This window comes from Myotis davidii, unplaced genomic scaffold (assembly GCF_000327345.1).
Source record: "Myotis davidii unplaced genomic scaffold, ASM32734v1 scaffold963, whole genome shotgun sequence".
NCBI lineage: Eukaryota > Metazoa > Chordata > Mammalia > Chiroptera > Vespertilionidae > Myotis > Myotis davidii.
In genome coordinates, this window is record NW_006294116.1 from 587,212 (window position 1) to 593,796 (window position 6,585).

A 6,585-nucleotide genomic window follows, 5' to 3' on the forward strand; every position below is an offset into this window, starting at 1 on the left:
CAGCCACAAGCCAGGCTGATGGCTGCCAGTACAGCGGTGGTGGTGGGAGCCTCTCCTGCCTCCTCAGCAGCACTAAGGATGTCCGACTGCAGCTTAGGTCTGCTTCCTGCTGGCAAGTGGACATCCCCTGAGGGCTGCCGGGCTGCCAGAGGGATGTCTGATTGCCTGCTTAGGCCCAATCCCCTGGGGAGCAGGCCTAAGTCAGGCCCTCAGGTCATCCCCTGAGGGATCCCAGACTGCGAATGGGCACAGGCCGGGGGCACAAATTTTTGTGCACCGGGTCTCTAGTTATTAAATAAAAGGAAAAGTGGACAGAATAAGGGATCATGTTGACTGCAGTTTTTGAATAGAGTGGTCAGTGTAGGCCTCATTTGAGCAAAGCCTTGAAGAAATTGAAAACAAATTATTTTAGTTTTATAAATATGATCATACATAATAAAATACAACCCCTACTTCTATCAAATACTGTCTTACCCACTAATTTTTCTAAGATGAGTTAATTATTTATGTGTTTTCTCTTTGGTTAGACTCTCATCTCCTTGAGGAAATGAATTGAGTCTTAGTCTCTTTCTTTTCCAAGCCCCAGGCACGGTGCTTGGCACAATGTTTGGAGAATGTGCATGGAATTGTTTAATAAGTTGTGTTTAGAAATTGAAATAGCTCACAAAAACTTTGGCAATGGGATTTTAACTATTGGAATGAAAATCAACCAGTGCCATTTTTCTAATACTTTTTCTTTTATACTTTATATAAACCACATTAGTGAATTCCCCAATTTTACCATTATTTCAGAACTGGAAGAAAAATGGCCATTATCAGAGTCCCAATATGCATGAAGAGAAATGAAATAAATCCTAACTTTTTTCTTCAGTAATAACTATTAACTATATGTTAGCATATGCAGCCTACAAAGGTGAATGTACAATAGTTAAGTAAGAAAAACCAAGCCATCTAACTTCTTAATAGCGTCATTTAGATTCCAAGACTTTGGGTAGCAGGCATAATTCCTGGGTGGTTGGACAATTACTGCTCTCCCAAATTAGGCCCCTTATAACTTCCTCACAGCTGAAGGAGAGAAAGAGAAAGAATGTGAGAATTTCTAGGTAATAGTCAAAACCTGACTATTTCAGAAAAGGAAATCAAATACCTTTGGAGGTAGGGTTGATAAATTAAACTTTAAGAAAATGCCATCAGAGCCCTAACTGGCTTGGCTCAGTGGATAGAGCATTGGCCAGCAGACTGAAGGGTCCCAGGTTCCATTCTGGTCAAGGGCTTGTACCTTGGTTGCGGGCACATCCCCAGGAGGGGGTGTGGAGGAGGCAGCTGATCGATGTTTCTTAACTCTCTATCCCGCTCCCTTCCTCTCTGTAAAAAATCAATAAAATATATTTAAAAAAACAAAAACCTGAACCGTTTACAGATAACAGAGAGATGCAAGAAAATAATCATCCCCTGCAGAACAGTTTCACACACACACACACACACACACACACACACACACACACCACACACACCACACACACACACACACTATGTCTGTGTCTAAGTATCTGCATCTGCATCTGCCTCCCTGTCTATATCTGGATCAAATATGGACATAAATAAATCTCTGTACCCACACATGCGCAGGGCCCCCCACTATCAATGTTCCCTACTAGAGTGGTACAATTGTTACAATCGATGAAACTCCATTCATATATCATTATAATATCATACAGAGTAGCTTTGCTGCCCTAAAACTCCTGTGTTCCACCTATTTATCCCTCCTACCTCTGGCTACCATTGATACTTACACTATTTCCTTAGTCTTTTCTTTTTCAGAATGCCTTACAGCTGCAATCATATAGATTAGAGCATGAGTACAGTAGCAGCAGAGCAACTGACTGCAACCGGGAACACAAGCTAAGTTAGCCGGATGCTGGACTGAATTAAGCTTTAATATGACACAGACTCTCAGGACATTGAGTCTACTTCTGTTCCTGATTTTCTTGGAAAGATGGACAGGGATGGGACATTGGGGAACTCCTTTAATTTTGCTTCCCGAATAAATCATCCCTAGAAATGGGTCCCTGGAAATGCTTTACTTCATGACACTGCAAGAACCTCATATCCACGGGCAACATCGTCAGGTTTTCCTTGACAAGATATTATTTTGGGTACACCTATTTGGGAATCATATTGAGGACAAATACTTTTTAGGAAAAATATGATTGTCTTAAGAAACTATTGCTTATTTGTCACTGAATTGGTAAATATTTATTCAGTACCTTTCATGAACTGGACATGTTGTTAGATACACCACTACCTGAAAGGGTGATGTACTGTTTCTGTTAAAGAGGCTGTATTTGTGATAGTTAATAATATGGGTTCTAGAATCATTCAGGCTTCATGTACCAGTCATATGTCCTTGAGCAGGACACTCAAATGTTTAAGCCTGTTTGCTCATTTGTTAAGAGAGAATAAAATTGTACCTATCCCATAGGGTTATTGTGAGGCTTAAGTGAGATGATATATGGGCATACAGATATGATATTTTTCTTATTGAATAGAAATCAGCAAGAATGGTCCTGTTACTGTTTCATTTCCTTCCTGTCTTCCCTTTTCTCTCCTCCCTTCCCTTTCTCCTTTCCTCTTCTTCTTCTCTCTTTCCAATGTAGCCTGAATCAAATTCCTCTTTGTGGAGAAGGTGAAATGTATGAAGACAATTTCCTTTTATGATGCTGGGGTTCAGACCATGCTACCCCAAAATATGGCACCTTGGCCTATAGAAATATTTTCAGCTGAAGGAGTTTGAGAAAACACCAGCAGCAGTGCCGGGGTCCAACCCCAGCAGGTCCAGGGGTGCCCAAAGGTGTGGACGGAGTCGGCGAAGAAGGAATGACACGGAGGCAGCATTCAGGTGATCATCATAGCCGGGTTCTCTTGTCAGGGTCTCCAGTCAGGTTCTGTAGCCAGTTCTCCAGCCAAGTTCTGTCTAGGATCTCCAGCTAGGTTCTCCAGACAGGTTCGGTTGCCAGGTTCTGTAGCCGGGTTCTGTCTCTAGGATCTTCAGCCAGGTTCTCTCGCTAGGTTCTGTCTCTAGGTTCTGTCCCCAGTTCCTGTCCAGGATCTTTTGCCATGTTCTCTCCAGCAAAGTTCTTCTTTAATCCCTACCTGGGGGAACAACCTTTCTCGGAGAGGTGACCTTGGTTAAAACACATAGTGCCAAGAAGGTGAGCAAACATTAAGAACAATATGTCATATATGCCAGGTCCCTTGAAACAGCAAGGATGGACCGGCTCCTGGCACAGCAGGAAGGTCACTGTGACCTTCCCTCACCCTCTTTCCTGAAATAGGTCATGAAATCCTCTAGTGAGAGGTGCCCTCCCTATACCCAGAGAAAAGGAGACAAAGGGACTCCAAGGAAAATGCAAACAAAAGTTTCCCCCAATTTGCTACACTTTCCTCATAAAGGCTCCTGTACCATGTAAAACTCTATTAAATACATTTTATGCTTAACTCCTGCTCATCTGTCTTTGTTAGTTTAATTTTCAGACCCAGCCCGAGACCTGAAGAGGGTTGATGAAAACATTTTCTCCCCTTTTATCTTAATCCCTTTATACAGAAGTAGTTTTTAAACTGAAAACTCCTCAAAGAGAAACAGCTTCCTCATTTCCTCCCCTCCCGGAAAAACACTGCCGCACACAAATGAGCAGTAGGGCACCTGCTTTCTCCCCTCTTTCCAAAGAAACCACAGAAAGCAAATAGATTGAGGTATAAAGAGGGTGCGTTTTCTTGCATTGCCTTAGGCAACTAAGTTAGAGTGTTATCTGTAGGAAAAAACTGTTTTCTTCTGACCCTGCTGTGAATTTGCTTAAATCTTTTCCTAGCAAGAGGAAATTCTGTTTGTAAAAAAAGGATTCTTGCAATATGGCTAAGCTGATGTGACCTTTGATGATCTGCCAAGTAGATGTTTGTCTCATGAGACAAGTTACTTGGCCCAAGGCAAACAGGTTACCACATTATCTGCTCATGCTGAAAAGTAAATATAAAATGGGTGTCTGTGCATATGAAAAGAGAATAAAAGGAGTCTTTGACAAGGCACCTATTTTATCAAGCACTCTGTGCCACCTACCTTTTTATGCATTTTTAGATGCAGAAACCTGGGTTACTATGGCTTACAATGTTGATATTAAAATATAAGGGTTTTTTTTTTTTAAATCCTCACCCAAGGACATACTTAGAGAAAGGAAGGGAGAGAGGAGGAGAGAGAAGGAAGGAGGGAGAAAAAGACTTCAATCTGTTGCCTTCCATAGGTACCCTGACTGGAAATTGAACCCACAACCCAGGTATGTGCCCTGACCAGGAATCAAACCAGGGATCTTTTGGTGTACAGGAGGACGCTCAGCCAACTGAACCAACCACTCAGGCCAGGCAAAAATATGAGTTCTTGATGCATATTTGCTAATAATGAAATGAAAGTACTTATGCATATTGTTTTAAGCACACTTAAAGTAAGGGGACCGTGCTATTTAGGTTTTGCTCACACTTGACAAACAATAGCCTCAATATGCAACAAACTTACTAGGCAACACAGCAAGATAGCCAGTAAATGGCAGTCTGGGGCATTACTTCTTTGTTCATATAGTCTCTTGCTTCTTGGACTATTTTTGGTGCTTCTTCACACAAACTTTGATTATAATAACCCAATTTGGGAATAATATTCTGACTAGGTGCTGAGCAAGAATGTAACTTATAGGCGCTCACATACTGCTGTGTATAAAGTTCACCAATGATGTCCATATTATAATTTTTAAAAATATATATTTTTATTGATTTCAGAGAGGAAGGGAGAGGGAGAGAGAGATAGAAACATCCATGATGAGAGGGAATCATAGATCAGCTGCCTCCTGTATGCCCCCTACTGGGGATCAAGCCCACAACCCTGGCATGTGCCCTTGACTGGAATTAAACCTGGGACCCTTCAGTCTGCAGGCTGATGCTCTATCCTCTGAGCCAAACCGGCTAGGGCCATATTAGAAATTTTTAAAAATTACATTTTTTTGGTAGCATATTTAGCACATGGAGCTTTTCTTTTGGAAGAATTAAGGTCAATTGTTTCCTCTGCCCTCTGGTCAAGGAGAAGAGGAAAAGTCTGCCAAGCACACACTGTGATCATTGGCTAAGGGTACTATAAATTTCAGATTCTGAGCACTGCAGTAGTTCCTGTCATTATTGTCCTTGGAAGTTACTTTGTTGCTGGTCACTTTGTTTCATCTTCACAATGGTGGAAAATCATGCTTGCTGCTAATCTAATCTCCCTCACAAAGGAACTGGTGGACTGGGCCAATCAAAGGCATGCAAAGGGGTGCCAATTTTGTAATTTAAAGGAATGACACAGACAGGCAACAATCTAATGTTATATATACTGTTTTCATTATTAGTTTAACAGCATTCACTGGGTATATACTGTACGGTTACTAAAAAATAAGCTACAGATGAGGCTGGGACAAGCATATCCTTAAGAGCCCCAATCTTGAATGAGTCCAAGTCAATATTCTCATCCATCCTTACACCTGGACCAGGTGGCCTAGCACAGTATCTCCTCCCGAACACTCCACAGGCATCCCAAATGTACTGTGTCCCAGCTGAGCATATTAGAGTTTCTCCGAAACCTGCTACCATTATATCCTCTTTGTCTCCGTAGGTATTAATCTCCATCCACCTGTTCACCATATTTTTTCTTCTACCTCTCTTGCCACATCCAAACAATATCTGAGACCAGCTAACACGACTTCCTAAACAGCTTTTAGTAATCTCTTCCTAATGCCGTTTCAAGTTTCTGGCCTTAGTCATATCTCATTTAGATCTCCTGATTCACCTCCCTGCCTCCAGGCTGGTCTAAAATCCCCTCTCTACTCAGCTAGCAGAGAAAGCTATCTACAATGTAAATCTGATCATGTCATTCCTTTGCCCCAGATCTGTTATCCTGGAAGTAGCACATGGCCTCCTGGCTCACTTCTCTCACTTCCTGACCCACCACTGCTCTCATAACCATGAAAGCATTCTGACAAAACTGACACACAAAACTGACACACCTGTCTTCACCGTCACACACCAAGCTCTTTCTGGCCTCAGTGCCTTTGTTCATGCTGTTCTTTGCTTCACATTCATTCTCTCCATGCCCTGCCCCATCCTCTCTGCCCTCAGCCTGCTAATTTCTTACTCTTTCTTTAGGAGAGGAGGCTGATGCCTGGGCAACACTGCAGGCCAATTGCCACAGAATTTATGTGAGTGGCTCCCAGGAATCAATCCTTTCAAAGCTCCCCAGGGATTTCTGTGACAGCGAAGACTCAGAACACTGCTTTAGAGTCATGATGCTCCTTTCCTCCCCAGACTGAATGCTCTTTTACGACCCCATAATGTTCTGTGACATCTCTATTATTGCACATTCCACAATGCATTATTGTATAATGAGCTGTTTATAAGCTTGCCTCCCAGAGAACATGAGCTCCTTTAGGGTAGGAACTGTATTTTCTTTCTTTTTTTTTCTTCCAAATTTGTATTTTTGGTATTTAGCTTAGTGTCCAGTAGGTACTAAACAAT